Raw genomic sequence first — 22,897 nt, 5'->3', positions numbered from 1 at the left:
TTTGCAGTAATATTCTTGAAGAAAGTTGGATTCGTGGTTAGCGTAATAGACTATTAGACTTTGTTTTCATTTACCAAACTACAAAACTAGACTGCTGTCATTGCAATGTACTCCTCTCAAGGCGAATATATCCAAGGTTTCCCCCTTTATTATGCCCCATTAGTGCTAGCCTCCACTGGAAGTAAATACCATAGTAATTTTGCTCTCCTCAAACTGTTAACATGCGTAATCTGAGTTGGATTCTTCTCTGCCATCCAAGTGGCCGTACACAGTAATGAATAAGAATGTGTGGAACTGTTTTAAATCTTGGCAGGTGAAAATATCATGATTGCACCTCAGGCTGGTTTCCATTGCTATACAGAAAGCGTAAAGTGATCTATAAACTCCCTATTGATCTCAGGCAGAAACATCTGCTAAAGACAAAATAAATGTTAGGCACTAAATACAACACAGGGGAGGTTGCAGCTAATCAGTATTGCTACACCTACCCAACAGAACAGTTGGGATCATTAACACAATGCAGGGAAATCTGTAACAGCAGAAAAATCACACAGAGAGACAACATAGAGAAGCTTCCCTGGAAAATGAGCACATCATAGAACTATAAATAGGGGGGAAATTAACAGCAGGGCTAGAGAGATGCTACATTTATACAGTCTGTATCATTTATTTCCAAACTGAAAGAAGAAAACCAAAAATCAGGCTGTCTTTTCAGGATGCTATTACTCTGCTGCTTTTACATGGCATTGCAATGACTACCAAGCCTAGCTTAACACCTGAGAGCATTCGGGAGATGAAGGAAGGACACTTTGCAACTCTGCTGGCCAGTGAGAGACTGTGGAAAATAGCATGCCTCTTTTGGTACAAATTTTTATATTGAATGTCAGGTATGTCAAAACCCATCCAGACACAATCAAAATAATAACCAAGAATATACAACAGATGTCAACAGCAGCCAAATATGTGAATCCTCATAGTAGTCCACGTACCTGATATGAAGAGGGTGCACACCTTATGACTCATTTGTTTAACCAAATTTGTTTATGTATCTTTCCAGCAATACTTTCCAAAAATTTACCCCCAGAAATCATATCAAAGGGACTAACGCCCAAACCTCCAAAACAATGTGGATGACACAAAGCTACTAACCAGCTCTTTTCTCCACTACACAAGTATAAATCTAAAAAAATAAAGTTAACTGATTAATGAGAAAATGATACAAGATTAATAAGTTAGATTTAACAGAGATTTTCTTACTGTGCTGAGTCTGAAAAAAGCGAACTAATGACAGCAAAGCAAGGAAACTTAGCTGTAATTTCTAAAACATGCAAGATTCTGCAATTGGCATCTCTTTCCCTCCTCTCAACAAAGGTTAGCCCCTTTTCTGAAGGATGCCAGGTGGATAACAAATCTCCCAGGAAAGCTACAGAGAAAGGCGACATGGACAAAAAATGTGCGTTCAGAATTCCAGAAAAATTAATCAGTACACCAACTGCAGTGTCTTTCACTCTTTCCCATCCAGAACCAAGGTCCACCAACATTTTCATACTGTAAAACATCTAAATCTCACATTTTACTGGGGTTGCACAGTAGGATGTGATGAATATGGAGGTGTTATTTGCTAATTATTAACAACATACTTGACTCTGTGGCAACTTGGAGTTACATGACATACCACATACATGTCCTGCTCCAGGGAGTAGCTGAGTTCTTTGAGTCAGAAGTGAAGAGCAGGAGGGATGTGGCTCTTTTTTTAAAGAGGCCGCCAACAGTTTCTGCTTAAAGGTCATTATCAAATACCTGGAGCCATCAGCTTTAATGGCTAGGAAAAAAAACAGAACAAAAACAGTTTTGTCCAGGTGGCAAGGCCCCTACGCAGGGAAAACAGGAGCATAGATAAGGTCAGTAAGGATAAGAAATATGGCAATGAACTCTTGAGGCAAAAGCAAGGGCAGATACTTAATGCTGGATCTCATTTGTTTAGGGCATGTCTACTCAAGAAAGTTAAAGGCAAATCAACTAAAGGTGTGAACTCAACATCCGTAAGTTATGGCTCATTAACCACCCACCACCACCACCTCCTGTGGATGCTTTCATTCAGGAGTGAAGTGGCCTTTACTCACAGTAACTTAATCTTCCTCGGAGCCTGCCCACTTTCCATCAAACATCTTGATGGAATCAACACATTCCCACAGAACATTTTGATTCAGTCAAATCAGCATTTTTTACCGCTCTTGTTATGGTCTGGAAGAGCTAGACTGCTGAATCCACCCCAGGAGGGCTGTGAGGAAAAGGAGAAACAGAGGGTGCAGGTGGCCTGCCTTGTAAAACCAAGAGCAAGAAATCAGCAATAGTATTTTTATGCACAGTGGGAAACGTTGGTGGGGGATGTTGCTGTGGGAGGGGCCTTGCTGCCTGGAATGCTGGGATAGTGAGGATTAGGGATGCAAGGAGTATGATATAGGAGTGGAAGGGGTTGCTTGTGCTGAGTGGGAGGGCTAGGTTTTTGGGGCTGGAGGAATAATGCCTGCTGAATGGGGGCATGTGAGAATGCTGGTTCTGGATTCGGAGTTGCTGGCTTCTGAACAGGAGTTTGTGGGCTACTGGGAGTGTCGAGTGGACTCGTGCTTGTATGGGTGGATATGGTGTTGGGGGCTGTTTGATGCAAGCTGCTGGGTGCCCTTCCCTTCTATCACCTCTACCCATCCCACTGGACCTGAGGAGAGAGAATGATTTCGTAGCTGGGTTTCAGGGTGAAATGAGTTCCAAAGTTTTTCCCAGATGTATAAATTTTAAGAACTGTCTGCTTTACAGATCAGTGTCTCTGTCATGCTTCTGCTCTGAAGTCTTAATCTTGGCATCACAGTCTATTGCCATAGATACAAAGTTATAAGTTGACCATTTTAACTTTGTTTCAGCATACAACAGAGCAGTAAATAAAATCCATTTATTCATTTCTGAATATTGGTGACATCATGGCAGATATTTCAGAAGCCCTCTCAATCCATCTCTCACTTCAAATAGTCAACAGCTAACCTTCCAAAGATCTGTGGCACACCATCTATCCATTTCCTTACTGGTCATCTCCTACTACGATGACCTGCCAACCTTGAGAAAGTTATGAAAGGAATGGTATCTGCACCTGATGTGAACAAAGTACATAAGTTTGTGTCTGAATGAATGGAGTGGTTGCTTAAATCTTTACAGAGTTACTGTGAGACTCTCTCTACGTGGTATAGGCAACACATAAGGAACAGTGGGTGAAATTCATTCCCGGGAAGAGGGCCAGCACACAGCTGTACAACACTTGAGTCCTATCCATTGTAAACACAGAAGTAACATTCTTTAGTTATAAAATCAACTTCAAGAGTGGTCTGGGTAAACACTGTAGGAGAAGATAGGCTGGATGGGAGAAGCCCTTGTTTAAAAGCAGATTTGATAAATAGAAAGCGGCATTTCTTAAAAAATGAGAAATATATATTGTGTAAATGCATGTCACTTTTCAGTCAGATGTACTTGAAAAGTCTCTCCTGAAACCAAGAGCAAACTGAATTTTAATAATTTGTGTGCATCACGTATATATTTTCAATAAGCCACCCATTATGTCAATAAAGCTACAATTTGCAATATTGCAAGGTAAGCCAATATCTTAGACCTTTAATATAAAAAATGCACTTTTATTAGATGTTACTTGATGTTTACCAATAAGAATGTTGACTCAGTTCAGTCACACATGATTTATTACTTTTTGTGCACATCATACAAAGGCAAAAATCAGTGCACTGACATTAAGCGCTGGAGGTAATATAGATTGGTAAATCACATTTTGGTTCTGTATTATCAAGTCAGGCTCCTGACCATGGGGGAAAAAGTCTGATAGCACACAGTAAAAATAACTTTCAGAAAATACACGTGATGATCTGAATAGAATAAATGGTTCCAGCTCACAGTCAATCATTTTATGTCAAGTAGTGCCACAAAACAGTATCTCCTTCAGAGAGCCAAAAGAAAGTTTAATTATTCATGTTTGAATTAAATAGTCTGCAATAAAACATGGGGATTTTAAAGCCAAACATTTTAAACACTGGCACACAGGTAAACATATGCATGTTGAAATTCAGAATAGCAAGTGAACTGGAAACCAAAAAAAGGACGTTTGGTTATTTTCAGTTGTCCATACTGGTGAGGATTTGCCTTCATTCAGTCTACATTCCAAACTGACATTTTATAATAGCTGATATGTATTTAAACAGAGAGAGATGTTAAAGGGGTTGCTATTGGTCTAGAATCCATTGGAATGAAATTCATAAGTTATACAGAAGTCCAAAAATAGGCAGCTGCTGTTGAGCCATAACAATTCACATTTCTCCCTTTAGCCAGCATCCTGGCCATTGTGCATTCTGATCCTTTTCTTTTTCTCACCCACACACTGCTCCTTCCACTCTTGAGTGCCCTGCCTGTCTCCTGTATATTTTTCATTGAATGTGTTTCCTCCTCAAACTCTGAGCAACAAAGAGTTAATTTTGAATATTTTCCTTTGTTACTGCAAAAATACACATCTGAGATGTATCTTTTACTCTGCAGAAATGCCAGTGAATGCAGTGGTTATTACTACATATAGTTCAGGGGCATAAATGGCAGAATTGATATAATCTTCATCTAGATTAATTTCAGGTTTGCAACCTCTGAGTCCCTGTTGGATTCTCAGATGCTTCTGGGTGACCAGATAATAGCCGTGACCATGAGGGATTTTTATCATTTGCACTTAGCCAGAAGGTAGCAAACTTTTTCTTTCAGATATGGATTTCACTGCTGTGATCCAGGCTTCTGTCAATTACTGTATTGAATCCTGCATGGAGCTAAACTTTAAGACTACGGCTGTCAATCAATTAAAAATATTAATCTGAATTATCACGCTATTAAACAATAAAAGAATACCACTTATTTAAATATTTTTAAATAATATTTTCTACATTTTCAAATATATTGATTTCAATTACAACACAGAATACAAAGTGTATAGTGCTCACTTTATATTTATTTTTATTACAAATATGTGGACTGTAAAAAACAAAACAAATAGTATTTTTCAATTCACCTAATACAAGTACTATAGTGCAATCTATTTATCATGAAAGTTGAACTTACAAATGTATAATTATGTACAAAAAAAACCCTGCATTCAAAAATTATACCATGTAAAACTTTAGAGCCTACAAGTCCAGGGACGGCCCTATGTTCTTTGCCGCCCAAGCACGGCAGTCAGGCAGCCTTCGGCAGCGTTTCTGAGGGAGGTCCACCAATCATGCGGATTCAGCGGTGGTTCTGCGAGTGATCTGCCTGTCCCATGCCTTTGGCGTACCCACCACCAAATTGCCACCAAAACCGCAGGACCGGCGGACCTCCCACAGAACCACAGAAATGCCGCCGACGGCTGCCTGACTGCCGCCCTCACAGCAGCCAGCAGGCTGGCCCCCTGCAGCTTGCCGCCCCAGGCATGCGCTTGCTGCGCTGGTACCTGGAGCCGCCCCTGTACAAGTCCAATTAATCCCACTTTTTGGTTAGCCATTTGCTCAGACAAACAAGTTTGGTTACATTTGCAGAAGATTATGCTGTGTGCTTCTTGTTTACAGTGTCATCTGAAAGTGAGAACAGGCCTTTGCTTAGCACTGTTGTAGCCAGTGTTGAAAGATATTTACATGCCAGATGTGCTAAAGATTCATATCTCTTGATGCTTCAACCACCATTCCAGAGGACTATTTCTTTTATCATTTTTACAGTGCAAATATTTGTAATAAAAATAATATAAAGTGAGCACTGTACACTTTGTATTCTGTGTTGTAATTGAAATCGATATATATTTGAAAAGGTAGAAAATCATCCAAAAATATTTACTAAATTTCAATTAGTATTCCATTGTTTAACAGTGCAATTAATCCTGATTAATTGTTTTAATCACATGAGTTAACTGTGATTAGATCAACAGCCTTATTTAAGACCATTTAGAAATTTTAACTGGGTCTGAATGCAGTGGTCCATTTGTTAGAAGCAGGGATATGCTTCTTTCAGGGAGCATATTCCATAATATAAATGAAACTGCCTATGTATCCATTTCCAGATGCAATTTAAGGTGTTGGTTTTAATTTAGAAAGCTCTGAATGGGATGGTTTCCGGTTACCTCAAACAGCTTCTATCCTCATCCCTTGACAAAGTAGCTGAAGTGCCTGCGGCTGAGCATTTCCTCTTCCTCATGGGTTTGCCAAAGCCCATAATTGTTTACCAGCAGCTCAAGCTTCAAGGCCCTTTTGATCTTCTAGGCTTTTGTCTGGGGGTCTAGGGAAGAATGAATTAATGGATGGAGTAATAAGAGCTTTGGGCATGGAGATCTAGGAGACTTGGAAGAATCAAGTTCTAATTACTATTTTATAGTCATTGTACATGTAACAAGAGCTCTGTGTGAACAGATATTTATACAGTGAAATAAATCAGTGCAACAATGTTAGGTGTACAGACTAAAGTTTAGTCCCTAGAAGTGGATATTACCTAAAGAAAACCACAAAAATAGAAGATAGATTGGTGATGGAGGTGAGATGAGCTTAGAAGAAGCAAAGGGGAGTAGGTTACCATCCACAAAAGATTATTTTCTCAGACTTTATATTTTATGTATAGCCTTTGTTGGAAGGGGAGCAGCAGTCAATGATTGGACTTAAATAAGGATCCTCTTGTGATGGATGCTATATAAATACATTTGAAATAAAAATAAATTTCATTTACATGGCTTTCTTCCTATTTTTCAAGATGCTACATTCATTCCACTCAGTTTCTCTGGGTGATTTGAATAAAGCCTATTTCTACCACTTGTATGAATGGTTGCCTTTCCCCTCAGTTGCACAACTGACCTTTAGTGTTTCCCCATAGTTTACTCATCTGTAGAGAACACTGTAACCTCTGCTACAGCACAGATATATTATATCCTGTGCTTCCTAGTAAGACCCCTTAAGAGCAATACCGCTGTCCCATAAAAAGAGTAGCTGATTGTATGTGGTGACCTAACAAACCAAAACTTCAGTCTCTTGTGCTGAAATGGTTTTCCCTCCTGAAACATAAGGCCGAAGACTGGGATCCTTAAATATTCATCCATCTTTGAGGTGCAGTGACCATGAAATGCATTGTAAAGAATGCTGGTTGCCTTTAAGAGGCTGAAGCTGAGGAACCTTCTGTTTGATGAGATAGTGTAGATAAAGCTGTAATTAGATATTAAGGCCCTGGTCCCTTTCTGGGGCAAAGGATGCATATCTGTAAAGCAGATGCTCCTTGATTCTGCTGCATAAACCAGTTAATTAGGGGAGCCATCACTATTACATATCCCATGCCAGTTGCGTATTATTTGGCACACCAATTGGAAGCTCCTATGCGTATATTACCTGCTACAGACTGCTTACACCACAAATGGCTGTGCTAGGGGTCAGAATAGAATAGGGCTGGTATATCAAGGTAGTAGAGAACTCTACATCTCTTCTCAGTACTAAAGGCTACAGGGAAGAAAGAGACCACTTTGTAAGAGGCAATCAAACACTAGGAGTAAAGCAGGTCCTTTCATACACACTTGCCTCAAAGTAAGAGTTAACACAGAGGAAGAGCATACCACCAGATCAAGCCATTCCATATGGACGCATGGCTGTTCAGCAGCAATCGCAGCTCACCAGACACAGCACAGGGTACAAGGGCATTTGTGTTCAACAATGGACCTGGCACACACATGCTGGCATCCAGAGACAGAAAGCACCCACTATCAGAAAAGGATGGAACACTTGTGCATTTACAATAGCCAGACAATGTTACAGACAGCTGACAAGGCAGCATAGCGTCAATACCCACAGACAGGGCATGCCTTGGGATACGAAAAGCTGTGCCAAAACCAAATAGCAGAACCAAAGCCTGAAAAGGTGCTCACAGAAGACTTTTGGCCAGTCCAGCAGCAGAGCAACTTGCCCAATCTCCCTCCTGCCCCCCAAAACAGGAGGTCTGAAAAACTTAGCAGTGTGGGGGGGGGGAGGGAAAACAAAAACAAAACCAGGAGCTGCACTCAGCCTGAGGAAACTGCAAAGGGCGACGAGAGAGATGTCCCAAGGGAAAGGTGCTATTCTCACACAGCTGTGCAGAAAAACCTGACTTTCACACACAGTGAACCGAAGAAAATTGTCACTATGTATGTGAGAACTACATATACAACACTGCTTTCTGCACAGCAGGTTCAGTGTGGTTGAGGTCAAACATCACATATGGGAAGCTGTGGCTGGCCTCCAGGTGCTAGTCTCTGCCACAGCCAGCTCCAAGGACTCAGACATGTCTGTGGGCGGGGATGAGGTGAATGGGGTGCTTTTAATGTCTTGCACAACGTAAGCAGTACACAAGGGAGTAAGTCAACGACTCTGCATACAGTGCAGGATTTGAGCCCAAATGGGTATTAATCACACTTTCCGGCTGTAAATAAGAAAGGGACTGCTGCCAACGGAATTGCAGAGAAGTAGTTCATTGTGCTGCCAACTAAAACATGAGGTTGGGAACTGAATAAGAGATGTCACATGCAGTCATTAATAGAGAAAGAGAGCTGGCTGTCTAAAGCAAAATTACTCTAATTGGCCCTTTGAGGCCCCCACCCACTGTTAACATCAGTGGGGCTATGAATCTGAGCTACCACACAACATGGCTTTGGCTAGCCTGTTTCCTCTTTGGGCATGAATGGCTCATCGGATTAGGAAGGGTTTAAGATGGGAAACTTCCCATTTAGGTTGGTCTCAGGATGTTTATGAGATTGCTAGGATTAAGATTACCTGTTTGCTACAGGATGTAGTTTGACTTGTTTTCACAAATCCAACTAAAGAACTCAAATTACATGTTGCTGAGAGAGAGACAAAGAGAGTTACAGGTTGAATGGATAAGAGGGTTTTATATACTAAGAACTTCACTTGCCTAACCATTTCCAACATATCATCCAGTGGTGCTGGAACAATTTTTATAGTGGAGGTACTGAGAGCCATTAAGCCAAACTGTAAACCCTGGATATAATGGAAACTACTTCAAGCCAGAGGGTGTGGCTTGAACACACACACACACACACACCACACCCCTACTTCCAGCACCTATGATATTATTAATGTCAAAATAAAACAAAACATTTTCTTTTAATACCTCCGACTTTTGTCAAAGTGTTCTGTTGAGGCAGGTTACCAAAAAAAAAAAAAAAAGTAAATATTCTAACAAAAGCTTTTCTGATGTAGTGTAAGGACAAGGATTCCGAAGGGAACAAGTATGCAAAGGAAAAATCAAGTACATAAATCTGTACAAATGACCCATCTAGTAGGTCTCAGTAGGACACATGTTATTAAAAATATATTAAGGGAAATGTTAATCTATGCACCTTGTCACCATAAATGTCATCTACCAATTTCCTCATTCAGACACAATTTTATTGTAGTACTTTGTAACAAGGTTTGCTAGGTTGTTTCAGCCACACAAAAAAGAGTGGGTTGCCTCAACCTTGTTTTATTTTGGAGTGGAGGTCTTATTTTCTTAATCCAAAGCAGCATTCAACATAGGCTATAGATAAAAAAGCTACAAAAAAAACTTTTTTTTTTTGCCAGGGAAACTCTTAGCAGTACAAATAACCCTTCTGAATTTCACCTCCAAGATCAAAGGGAGGATGTTCTTATAAATATTTCAGTATTAAAAACAAATGGTATATTCCATACCATTCTACAGACATTTCCTATTAGTGCTGGCATAGGTGATGGAACTAGGGGTACTGCATCACCCCCATTCTTGAAATGGTTTCCATCATATACAGAGTGTACAGTTTGGTTCAATGGCTCGCAGCACCCTCACTGTACAAATTGTTCAAGCACCTAAGTGCTGCTCCTAGGAACAGCACTATATATTGTTACACAACATCTCTTGAACTTACTGTGGACCCAATACAGGAAGGTAGATTGCTAGCAGCAGCTCATCCCTGCAGCCTGCATTGTTACCAGATTTCAGAGTGGTAGCTGTATTACCTGCTTGAGCACAGGGACTCTGAGCAGAAACTACCAAATGTGGTGGGCCCTTCAAAACCCTCTCCCTCACTGTAGGAAGGAAGGAGCAGAGGGTCCTTGTTGCTTTACTCCCTTCTTGCCACAGAAGGGAGGGAACAGAGAACACACTCCTTATACACCCCCTTCCCTACTCACCTCTGCAAGTGAGAAACACTCCCATCTTGCCTTCCTTGCTCTTCAGTAGGAGAATAGGGCAGGAGAAGTTCCACCCATTTGTTCCCCTATCCCAAGAGAGGGCAGAGAAGCTACAGTTCTTCTGCCTTCTTTCATCTTTCCAAGGAGGAAAGAGATGTTGAAGAATGAGGCACCTGGTGGCTCATTATCTCTACAGAAGAATAAGAGCGAAGTGGGAATGAGTGAATGGTTTGAGGCTAGGAGGAAACATGAGGAGCAGCAGCAGTAGATAGGTTTTTGTGGGTGGCTTCATAGAGATAGAGAGACTAAGGAAGGGATTAATTTCAGTTTGAACCTAGGTTCATGGGGGCAGTGAAAACAGCGATGCGGGCATAAATTTGGACCAAGAGAACAGGACATGGAAGAGACTAGCTATACAAACTTAAGCACCATTTTATATTTAGAAAATGGTCAATTTATTCACACTTTTAAAAATTATATGGTCAGTTCTGTTGAAACAGTATGTGCTGAATTCTGCCCTCCATTCCACCCATGGAACCCCATTTACATAAATGCAAAACTTAGCCTTTTGATTACAATTGATTGTGTATCACAGACTGATTAATTAACTCTTGGCTTATGAGGAGTTGAATGTCAATGATTGTTGAAATGACATCTTATATCCATGAATGAATGCCTAGATTCTAGACTGTAATGTCCAATTAACCTGGATTATGCTTATGGTTATGTTGTCTAATAGAGAAAGTAAGATGTTAATACTGTTCAAATATCCAATAAAAGTGCATAAAATATGACCTGATCCTTGTGGAACAGAATAAGAAGGGGGGAAGGGCTCAAAATTTTAGCATGAACACCATCTACCCAATACTTGGATCAAGAATTCACTTTCACCATTTGCTCACTAAAGCCTGGATTTGGTGACCCATAAATCACACTGTAAAATGCACTTGTTTTCCCTTACTTCCCTCAAGTATAGGAAGAGCTAATTGGTGGCCAGAAAGGGTTGATGGGAGAGATTTCACTTTTAGTACTTGAGCCATCTTTTTTCTCAGCAGATCTATTGTTCTACAGTTAATTTGTTATCTTCTACATATCACATTTTAAAAATTTGTGATGTGCCTTGAGCATTAGACAGGTACAACCGGAAAAAAACTGGAATAAACGAATAAGTAAACAAATATAGTAAATTGCAGGAAATAGTGAAATTGAAGTCTTTTATACAGTCAAATTATAAACCTGATAGCATTACAAAAACAACTCTGAACAGTTGTGATTACTGCACACTAAAATTGAAAAACCATCAATTACTATCTGAAAGCAATTTTCGTCAACCTATGTACTAAAATTCAGATTATATTCTCTAGTGGATTAAAGCATATTAATGAAAGGTGAAGCCACTTAACATTTGTTATGTAAGCTCGTCACTGCAACAAGTTCAATTCAAGAACTATGTAAAATGTGATGTATAACCAAAATTAGATGCTATCTGTTCTTGCCTACACATGGGCAACTCCCTTTGATCTTAATGAAAGAAATGTTTATAAAAGGAAAGAAAAGCAGACCCTCCAGACTTCAACTACAAAACACGCACTGCAGATAATATAAATTATGAAAACAGAAGTTGTTTAAATAGCTGTTTTTTCAAACTATTGGCAAAATTCTACCCTCTGATGTTCACATGGCTCCCATTGAAGTGACACACTGTTGTTTACACACTCCTTATTCTGATTATCATGTTTGGAAAATAAGAGTCTGTAATAGAAATAAAGATTTTTAGTGTATGTTTAGTTTTACATGTCAGTTTTATAAAGATTTCTTGCACAGGACAGAAATGGAAATGCTTCCCAATACTGTATCCTTAATTATTTCAATAAAATGGTAATGGAACCATTATCACCACAATAAATTGCTTTTTCTTCTCTCTGTAACCTGCATCTACTGATGCTAATGTAAACATTTATATCAAATTCAATTTACTGGCGAAAAAGTCAGTAAAGAAAAATTACTTTCTTACCTTTAATCAAAAAGATTTTAAAAACTACATATTAAAATGTAGATACTGACATAAAACCCTGAAAGATTTTCATATGAACCCCTTTCCTTTTTGCTCTTATTCTGGATCATTTTTGTACTGAAAGGAAGTCATGGAAGATTTACTGCTCTTTCTTCATCAGCTCTTATCTTCCCCCCCACACACACATACACACAGCAAAAGCACTGTGCTGCAATTCAGAAGATAATTAAAACTGAAGTACAAAACAGAGCTACAACTGCATGCATAGCTTCAAGACATGTACCCCATTGATCGTGAAACACTGCATCCATCCTCGTATTACTAAGTGAGTTTTCAATACAGTTTATTTCTCTTGGCTTTAAAACATCTCTCTTATATTCACAGTACTTTCGTGGGAAATATTAGTAGAACAATCCTGGAATTTAAAAAGAACATAGTATGTTGCAGTTGTACATCCCCATCTCACTAACTCTCTCTGGGCATATTCTGCCATCTTTACTCACAATGAACAGCACTCACTCGTTTAGGCCTTGCTTGAGCTTCAGATATAACCAACAGTAAGAACCAAAGTCTGTGAACCAGAGTAGGGCTGGTCTTGGCAGAATAGCAACACACTAGGTATTAGTCAACTGAGTAAGCACATTCCTGACCTAAGAGGATGGTACAGAAACACCCAGAGTTTTCAAGTAACTGCATAAACACATTCCTAGCAGATGGTAGAGGGACTCTCAGAGCCCTTGTAAGACAAGGAGGGAAGGACAGGATAATGGATAAGGATGTTCTGTTTGAACTAGCAGGTAGAATGTACAAAATAATAATGGAAAGCACATGGAACATAGTAATGTAATTGTTCATATCAACAAAGGAGAAGTCATAAGAGGGCATCCTTGTATCAAACAAAACAACAGCATCCCATTATGTTCACTGAGCCTTTGCCTTGCCACGGGTGTACATGTGTTAGTGTCCCTGTGACCCACTGGATAGGCCGCTAGTACTCTGCTTTGCTGGCCTGGCTGAGCACCTTCACCACTGTACCGAGCCTGTGGTCTCTCTTTATGAACAACATTGAGGTCTGCTGAATCAGCAAGCTGCACTCTCGGCTAGTGCAGTTAACACTGGAGCTCCAAGAACAGCGGCAGTAGCAGCATTAACAACTCTGCAGCACCCGCAACTCTCCACAGCACTAACAACTCCCACTGATATTAGAGCTGAGCCAATAATTCACAGTGAATAATTTACTCAGTGAATGACAGTCAATGATTCCTTCACATTTTTTGATGAATTTCTTTACTCAGACTGATTATGAATCATTTGCTGGGATACTGGATACTTGGAACAGGAGCAGTGTTAGCTAGCTGGCAAAACAAAACAAAAAAGATCTTAAGGCATAAGTCTATTTTAAATGAGCATTTCCAATTAGTTAGGCTTTTAGATTTCCTCTCAAAAAGTGCTTTATGATGTATTTCAATTTAATAAAAGCAGTAGAATATACTTTGCCAATAATTTTCTCAACAAGAATATAACTCATTTTATACTTTATATATCTTACCACAGTGACAAATAACTTGTATTTGTTTATATTAAAATATTTTATTTCTTTTTTGTTTTAAGACTTGCACTTTATTTCTAAGTATCTAGTATGGTCCTCTAGCATGTGAAGTGACACAACCGACATGTTGTTGTTTCTTTTCTCTGCTTGGACTGTTCCTTTCCAGAGTTACACTCATCCAAATAAGTCCACAGGAGTTTTACATTAACTTCCAGAGGAGATGGATTGGAACTGTACTGGATAGGAGCATTTGAATAATCCACTTGGGCTTTGAAATCAGGAAGAGGCAGCAGATAACCAGGATTAGGAAATTTTAGAAAGTGTTCACAGTTCTCCTTGCCTGCCCCAGCAACTCCTAGTAAGACTTGTCACCTGTAAGCCTATCTCATGGTTCAAATTTTATCTCCTTACTATTACAAAGCAATTGTGTAATGTGCATGGTCATCACTGCAAAGAGTAGCTAGATTTTGTATAGACTCCTTTCGCCTCTGCATCAGGTTCTCTCTGGCTAGGATTTTTGGGAAACCTCTCTCTCTGGTGCATCAAGCATATTATAGATTGAGCTGGTAACACTGCAGATTGAGCTGGTAACACTGCCTATTATTAAAGTTGGACAGGTCACCCTAATTCTGGTATTTCTTAATTTGAGCAGTTGACTTTGCAACCCAAATAATATTCTTTCAGCAGTTTGTGTGTGTAATTATATCAAATATGCCAATTCCAGTGAGGTTTGTGGATTTAATATTTGCTTTTCACAGACATTTGTGAGAATAAAACTCAATCCTTTGATTGTTCACAGAAAATTAACTCAAAAGGTGTAGAAGCATGACCAGTGAATTCAAATTTAAACACAAGGAAATACAAATGAGACATTTTTTGCAATAACTACATATAGTTTCTTAATCGAAAAACCACAGTGAGAGAGAAAACCTGATTATGTAGTGTTGTATAAGGATTTTACTGTCATGTGCTTGGCATGGCCACATCATTCACAAGTGGCGGTACTATGACTGACTTAGTTAGGTCATCCGAAACTATTAGAGCAATTAAATGATCTTTTACTTAGTGATAATTGAAACAATAGAAGCCACCACCCAAGGGACAGGATAGCATGGGAAGGATGAGCCAGAAGCATAGCCAGGTGGACTGAGGGGCTTCCCTGTAGATTGATTGCAGATAAAGAGGCTGGATCATTGATTTGGTTGCAGGTTATAAAAGCATGCACGTGTGTGAGAGAGAGAAACCAGAAAGCCAGAGAGCAGTGTGAGTGTGGCCCAGAGAAAAAGCCAGAATACAGAGTACAGCTGGAAAGGAAGGCTTGGAAATTGTGACCAAGAAAACTGACTCCTGTTGTTGGTTTTTGCTGTACTCAGACAAACGGGACCTAGTAAATAAACAGGATTTTACTAAATGGAAAACCTGACAATCAATTTCTCCTCCTAATGGAAACAACCAGGCAAAAGCAACAATAGTTTGCCTTGGGGTAGTGTTGACTAATAAGAGAAGCACACTGGAAATCAAACTGGTGATTCCTGGGTGGCAGGAGAAAGCAGTGGAGGAAGAGAAGTGGAATGGTGGAAGGAAGATTTTAAACACAGTAAACGTGTGATTGTTTTAATATGGCCCAGAACATTAACCCCACTCATGGATGGAGTTAGCCCCAGTAAAAGAAGCGCTGAGTCTGAAGCTGCTGGGAGAGGGGCAGGCAATACTTGTATGCAGTACTACCCAAAGTCCCCAATCAGCCTCGATGCTCCATTGTGATAGGCTCAATACAACTATACAAGATGACGTTTTCCCCACACAGGGATTTAACAGTGTATTTTGAAATGAGACGCATCGAGTGAGAACAAACAATAAGGAAGGGAGAATGAAGGTAACCATTATAGGATCACATGGTTATATACCTACGTGTATAATCGGATGGATGCAAACAGCTGAAAGCCATAATGTTAATACACTGCTCTTTACAAGGCTTGTTCCGTATTATCTGTATAATGTAATTATTAATACATCAGATTCCCTAATCTGACATCACTTTACTGACATTGTTTGCAAAGCAATTTGTCCTGAATACACCATCACATCACAGGCCTTTAAAATGTATTGAAAGGAAACTGGAAACACTGTTTGCTGTTAGTAAAAAATTAACTGGGGGAGGAGGGGGAGACATTCCCATAGCAATTTTTGCCTCCTTATATAGTATAGTATTTTGAAAACAGTTGTCCTTGTACTGAAGAAAATCCCTATACACCTTTCCCCTTTCATATCCAAGGAATTCCACTAAAATAAAGTTTATCTTGAAGATCAAGCTTTGTACATTTATAATATTCATAAACATCTACAACAAATTGGCAATTTAGGTGACAAGGAGTTTTTAGCAAGGCAGTAAAAGGAAAGGAAAGCCTAGACTATCAAGTAAAAGGTAGTAGCAATGTAGTACAAATGTGTGGCAAACTGCTTCCTGACAATCTTGAGTTGCTGTCCAGAGTCCAGACACAGACCATAAATTCTTCAGAAGAGAATTTTAGCATTAAGCAGACCTATCTGTTTTAGCCTTCAAAACTTATTAAATATCTTCAAATATAAGCTGTGCCTTTAAGCAATGCATATCATCTTGGTGTCTTACACTGACAAAATTAGAAACAAGATTCACTGCCAGAGAGAGGTGAAGGAGCAGCAGCAGGGAAAAGCTGATTGTTCCCACCCACCAACCCACTGAGGCATCTACAGGTAAGTTAATACATCCTAAGTCTATGAAAGAACTTTCCTGAGTTACTCCAGGCTGAGGAAGGGGTAGTTAATTAGCTGTGGACTGAGGAGGTGCACCATCAGGGAGCTGAAGAGGAACAAGCAGTGATGTAGCACCATAAGGCTTTGTCTCTCCAGAAGATCTAGAAGACATGCAGAGTTTGGGTCTGAACCTTTAGTTCTTCTAAAGGAAAAAGTCCCTGGCTCCACTCCAACCATTAGAAAAATTTGGAAGAGATTCTATGAGAGGTCCTAGCAGATTTTTCCCGTGGACTTTTCAGCAGGAGGAGGTGATCTGGTCCCTTGTTCTGCCTACTAAACAAGAGTGAAGAGCATCCCTTACCGTTTCCCACTATTAGAGCACTTACAGGGTTTTGCCCTACATGTTACAGGTATAAAAGCCTTTGGTTGTGCTTACATGAGACTGAGCTGTGAAATGTATGACATGAGACTGTGATCCAGAATAGTCACTTCTCCTTTCTCTCTTCTTTGAAGAACAGTAAAAATAAAAATGCTTAACTTTCAAAGAGAATTCACTTAGTGACTGTATTGATGTTTTGATCAAACAGAATATGTCCTTTTAGTGAAGCTTCTTTTAACCATTGTACCTCATTGATAATTCTTCATTTTATTATTAGTATACGTATGAACATACATCAAAAGGGGATTATAATTATGATTATTGATAGTGATATTGATACATTTCTAAGGCACTCATCAATCATAGCTTCTAGACACCACAACTAGCTAATTCTTGCTCAGTTTGTTTTAATTGTAATAGTAGAAAAAGTATATCAGTAAGGATGACCAAACAAAGGCCAAATTTCAGCAACACAAAAATATACTAGGTCCAGCTGATCTGCTAATACCAAAAGAACAGTCATAGTTTTACATATCTGGAGCTCTCACTTGCCATGGTAAAGTCAAGGTGAACTCAAACAGTTAAACATTTTTCAATAGAAAGTAAGTAACCTTATCATGTATATTGCCCTTTCCTTGCATTTACATTGCTCAAATGACAAGCCATTGAAATTCAACCCAAACACTATTACCATCTCTGATAAACCCTATTAATATAGATTCAGAACATTTTCCTCCTCTAAATATCAGCCTGGCATGATTTATTCTAATTTAACTGCTGTCTTATTAATTATGCAGTGCCCAGTGTGACAGACACAGTCAAGTGTGGAATGGATGCTTCTATACAATCGAGGCGAGGCCAGCCCAGCCAAGTGCAGTGATTCCAAGCTTTGGAAAGTGAAGAGTAAGTTACATGGCAATTACCTTACCAGATTTAGATAGGATAAACAACAGCCAAACAATTTACCCCAAGCCCTTGTGAGACCACACTTCAGGATCCAGGACAAACTACAGGGCAAATTCAAATAGGGTGCAAAAAGTTCAAGTTTGAGACAGTTCCCCACACCTACCTCTCGGCAGGGGTTTCCTGCAACAGTGTCATTAGGCCTTTCAGGTCTTTCCCAGTCAGGACAGACAGCCCTATAATCCCTTTATAATAAGGCAAAGAAAGAGTCCAATTTAAAAAAAAAAAAAAAACTCAATAGCCCTGTGCCAGGCCTACCTTCCTCCAAAAGGCAGAGGCAGTCAGTATGAAGCAAGGAGCAGGAGTCCAGTTCCCAGTCAGCCAGCTTCAGAGTAATCCTCTTCTCTCTTTAAGGGCTCCTTCGTTACCTGGCAGCAAGTGCAGGTGTAGTGGGGTGGGGATGTGTTAATCTTTGCAGGCTCAGTGTGGGGTTGGTATACCCCATCACACCCTGCCAGACAATCCATGATGCTCTAGACAAAGCTACGCACACTAACCTCAAAGCTGCCATGATAGTGGGTAATAAAATCCGGCGGAAAGGAAATTAAAGAATTCTTCACATTATCTCAACATTTCTCATTTTCCATCTGATTAGAATGTTGCTTGACTGGTGCTTTTATTACTGGAAGTACAAACACTGCCTCTGTTCAGGATTTCCATCATATGATAATACTCAAACCTGGAGCACCTGAATAATCAAAAAATCTTAAAATTTTAAGCAACCTCCACACACACGCACACGCGCAGCACCACCTCTATATTACTGGGTTGGAACCAATTTTCCTATGCAAATTAAGGCTGATTAGATACCAAAAAGTTTTCATTTTTTTGCATTATTCAAATAGAACAAAAATGTTTTCAGTGCTTTTATTCAATGTTTATTATTTTTGAGATCCTTTCCACTGCAAGTGAATAAGCACTAGAAAGGCTGATTTACTGCAAAATTGTCTAGAGATCAAGGTCATGAACTAAAAGTCAGCTTTCTGGATTCAGAAAGGAAAGAAACAGAAGAAAATGAGTTTTGCTGCTATCCTCTGAACTAGTAAAATGAAGTCAGCAAATGAACTCACCACTTTAAAACCAAATTTCACTGTCACTGCTCCAGTAAAAGCTGCTATTACACCAGATACTATTTTCATGTGACAGCTTTTCTGGGCAAAGAAAACTGAACAAGGTAGCCTCTTTCCACTACCATCACAAACAATTTGCAAAAGGGAAACTGATAGTCCACCATGTAACAGAGTGCAATGTTCATGAAGGGCTTTGAAAATGTAAAGCACCCTGTAAATATTAAAACATAATGAATAAAATGAAATAATAAAAGACAGGCACGGATCTGATACCCACAGTTTTGGGGTGTTCATCAAGAGATTCTGATTCAAGTCTATCTCTAATAATAAATAATTACAGTGTTACTTCTTTTGACCAGAGAGATTAGCCAATAGTTGGAGTCTTGCTGGTTGCTTCTATTGGGGGAGAAATTGATGTTGAGTCAGGTATTTCTTTGATGTAATCCTGTTAAAAAACAGGAGACAATTCCTTCTTTTACAGTTCCAAGCCCAGTTCAAGCTAGAACTCTATCCAAAAAGCACTTGTAGCGTGATCCTGAGAAAAAGCGGAGGGCACAGGTGCTTCTCTGGCTCTCTCTGTCAGCTTCTCCTGTGCTTACTCAGTTGCTTCTTCTCACACACAACCAGCTCCAACCAAACAATATCCAGCCTCTTGAATGTGCATCTAGCCCCCCGTGACACATCTCTGCCCACATAGGTCAGAATTGTGACCAGCTTCGCATGAGCCCCATGTTTTGTATAGCGGGCTCTATTTTTTCAGCTATCTTATTCCCTAAAGGAGCTTCTTACATCTAGCCTGAATGAAGACTGGCTGTTATGCCCAGCAGCTTCAATGAGATTTCACCCAATCTCCTACATTAACAGTAAATGTAACGCCTGACACCCATTCGTTTAGTTTCTGCCCTAGGATTTGTTCATCTGCTGTTGAACTATTTGTGAACACCCAAGGAAGCTGAAGAACATATCTTTCATCTCGGTGTACAACTTTATTGTTATTATTATTAGGGCTCCTATCCTCCACTTCCTATTTAATATTTATTCAGGCAGACCTCACATTTAAATCAACAAAAGTTGATTAAGAATAAAGAGTGGGGATTTCAGGTAAATCTCTTACTGAGAGTGGATGGTTGGCATTGTACTGAGATACCTGTACCCTATTATCTATCTAAATTAGGTTCTTAATGAGCACTGACAGCATACTCAGATCTGTACAGATGTGGAGGAAGCCATAGTCCATGCTCCAAGGAGTTTACAATCTAAATCAAAAGACTGACTTTACAGTACAGACAAAGAGATGCGAACTAATAAGAACATTCAAGCTCTAACTTCTTCTCTTCTATAACAGTTTTCATTCTGTGTCTGATGGCAAGATGGAAAGTTCTGTATAATTTTGAATAGGACTTACAAATCAGTACTAATAGTTCCCCAGTGTTATAGTTCTGCAATGCAACTCTTCTAGTGTTAAATATGCCATATCCAATATGTTTAAAGCTATGCATCCAATATGTTTAAAGCTACTGCAAAGAAAGAAACTTGAAAGAAAAATAGGTGAATTTCCCCAGGGTATACGGAATAAATCATCAAAGCATTCCTTGCTCAATGCATGCATGTATCATATATTCACAGGATTTAGTGTTATGTGCAACTCCTACTCATTGTTTTTAACCTAAAGTTGGGCCTGAACCAACTCCTCAAGTAAAAAACTTTTGATTTGGCAAGGTTGGAGGTGAGTGCATTTAGATTCAAATCCCAAAGCTAGTTTTCCCTGCAGTTTTGGTTTTGGGTCACATCTAAAACCAAAAGGAGCCTATTTTCCAGATCCAGTTTTAAACACTACCTCCTCATCTTATCTCTACTTTAAAAATATAATCCAAAAATAGAAGCAGGAAAAAGGCACTTTAAAATCCTATGGACATGTGGCATGTATAATTCTACTCCATTTAGTATCCTAAACCACCTTTAAATGGGCATTCCTGAGAGAAGATAAAGATTGACAATCGAAAGGGTTGAAAATTCAAGAGTTTATGTTAGCTATTGCTAATTGACTTATGTGCTGTGTTTTCTGGTATGGCACTGAATAGAGCAGAGCTCATGTTCTGGGAGATCAAGCTTCATGCTCTTTCCTAGTAGTGATTTGCATGAATTATTCATCCTTACAAATGATAATATAGCTAATTGCACCACAAGTATTCTACAGTTTGTAATAATAGGAAACAAGGAGGTGAAAAATTGCCCACTGTTTCAAACTAACTAACTATTTCTCACTCTTACATTGGAAAGAATCCAGAGAGCCTTGATGTTGCTTACAGCAGGAATCTCTTTTCAGCTGAGCTGTGACAGCTGGCATCTTACATGCTCTGATACACTACAGGATCCTTCACACCTCTGTGTGCAGGCTTTAAAAGGAGGTGCCACGTGTTTCAAAGTGTTTGGTGTTCTGAAGAATCCTCTTCAGCAGCTGTTGTATGACAATAGGTGAGGAGGTATGGCAAAAGAACAGAAGAAAGTGGGCAACGAAGGAGTAGGAATTATTGACAGGGCAGGCAAACACAGTGCTTAAAAATTATAATTCCTTACAGATTTGAACTTTTGCTTATTATTACAGTGGAAGTCCCTATTCTTAATATAGCAGCGGGAATATTGTGAATTCTATTGTAAGGTTAATTACTTGCCAAATAGCCTTTGTAATGATTTTACTCACAATCCTATTATTTACCTAGAAATTGATGTTTGTGCTGTTCACCAAGTACCATGGTTCTTTATATTTATTAAAAAAAAACACACAGAAGAGTACAATGCCAATCTTTCAGCGTAAAGAACACACTAAATACCAATACTACTATTAAATCAAATCAAGTCTCTCTCAAAGACTTGATCAAACAAGGATAATGTGCTCTGAAGTGAGTTAAACTATGCTCTGGCAGAACACTGGCATGGCCCTTTCAGTGAGAACCCCTTGCCACGAGCTGATACTTAAACCTAGCAATAGACAGTAACAGCCCAGCAAATTGTAACGTCTATGACAGGGCAAAGGGAGGGTGACAAAATCTCAGAAATTTGGGTGCAAGACCCAATAAACCTTTATAAAATACAACCAACACCTTGAATTGAAATTGTACCTAAGCAAGTGGACAATGAAGACTGTAAAGCACTGGTATTATTTGCTCATAGCATTTCATCCCATTCAAGTGGACCCCTATATTAACTTTAACTTTCAGTTAGACTTGGGCTTGTAAATGCCTTAAGGTCCTAAGTCACTTAAGTGTTTTTGAAAATTTTGCCCCTAAACATTATGTATCTTCCACAGTGAACTCAAAAAGGCAGTTCATTTATAAATACACACTTAACAGGGAGGAGTGGTTGGCACAGCTTGCACTTTCTCACACCCTTCTCTGTGCATAAAAAGAACAAAATCACATAGGGGCCTTGCCATCCAATCCTGCAGGGTTCCGGGGAGGCTCCAGGCCCCAGCATGCCAAGCGGGTGCTCTGCCTGCAGCAGGTCTGCCGAAGCTCCGGCACCAGCGGACCCTCCACAGGCAAACCGCCGGAGTCAGCCTACCTGCCGTGCTTGGGGCGGCAAAATCCCTAGAGCCGCCCCTGGCAGGGTTCCCCAAAAGAGTAAATAATATCACATGGTCAATTGAACTGAAGACTGCTGCTAGATCTAACAAATCAGCAGAGACATTTATGTGAGTCCATCTCCAGAACCAGTTTCTATCCCATAGATAACAGAACTATCTCCATGATAAACTCATGTCAGAAGCCAGCCTGATAAGAACTAAGGCCCCCCAGGAGATCACAATGTAAGTAAATATGCTCCAATACCACTTTCACATATCTTCCTTTTAATGGTAAGTCAGAGAGTGAAAAAGAAATAATAATGTTTTAATGATGAGGTACCTACTTGAGCAGTTGCTTCACCACCTGTTTAAAGGTGACTGGCTCCACAAAGGGAAGA

General features: G+C 39.5%; 1 protein-coding gene across 9 annotated transcripts in view; it reads right to left on the bottom strand.

Annotated features, from left to right (window-relative positions):
* PRKG1 (protein kinase cGMP-dependent 1) overlaps positions 1 to 22,897 on the bottom strand; it is an 885,489-nt gene that overhangs the window by 576,428 nt on the left and 286,164 nt on the right. Inside the window, exon 1 of one of the 9 annotated variants that reach the window (XM_039547332.1) lies at positions 1,676 to 1,725. The exons of the other annotated variants lie outside the window; for them this stretch is intronic. The gene's annotated coding sequence lies outside the window, so the exon portion shown is untranslated. Of the gene's footprint in view, positions 1 to 1,675; positions 1,726 to 22,897 lie in introns of those variants that run through there. 9 annotated transcript variants of the gene reach the window in all.

The sequence above is a fragment of the Mauremys reevesii genome, linkage group 7 (assembly GCF_016161935.1).
Source record: "Mauremys reevesii isolate NIE-2019 linkage group 7, ASM1616193v1, whole genome shotgun sequence".
In the NCBI taxonomy this organism is placed as follows: Eukaryota; Metazoa; Chordata; order Testudines; family Geoemydidae; genus Mauremys; species Mauremys reevesii.
The sequence above is the reverse complement of the archived record's forward strand: the minus strand, read 5'-3'. Positions and strand labels throughout refer to the sequence as shown.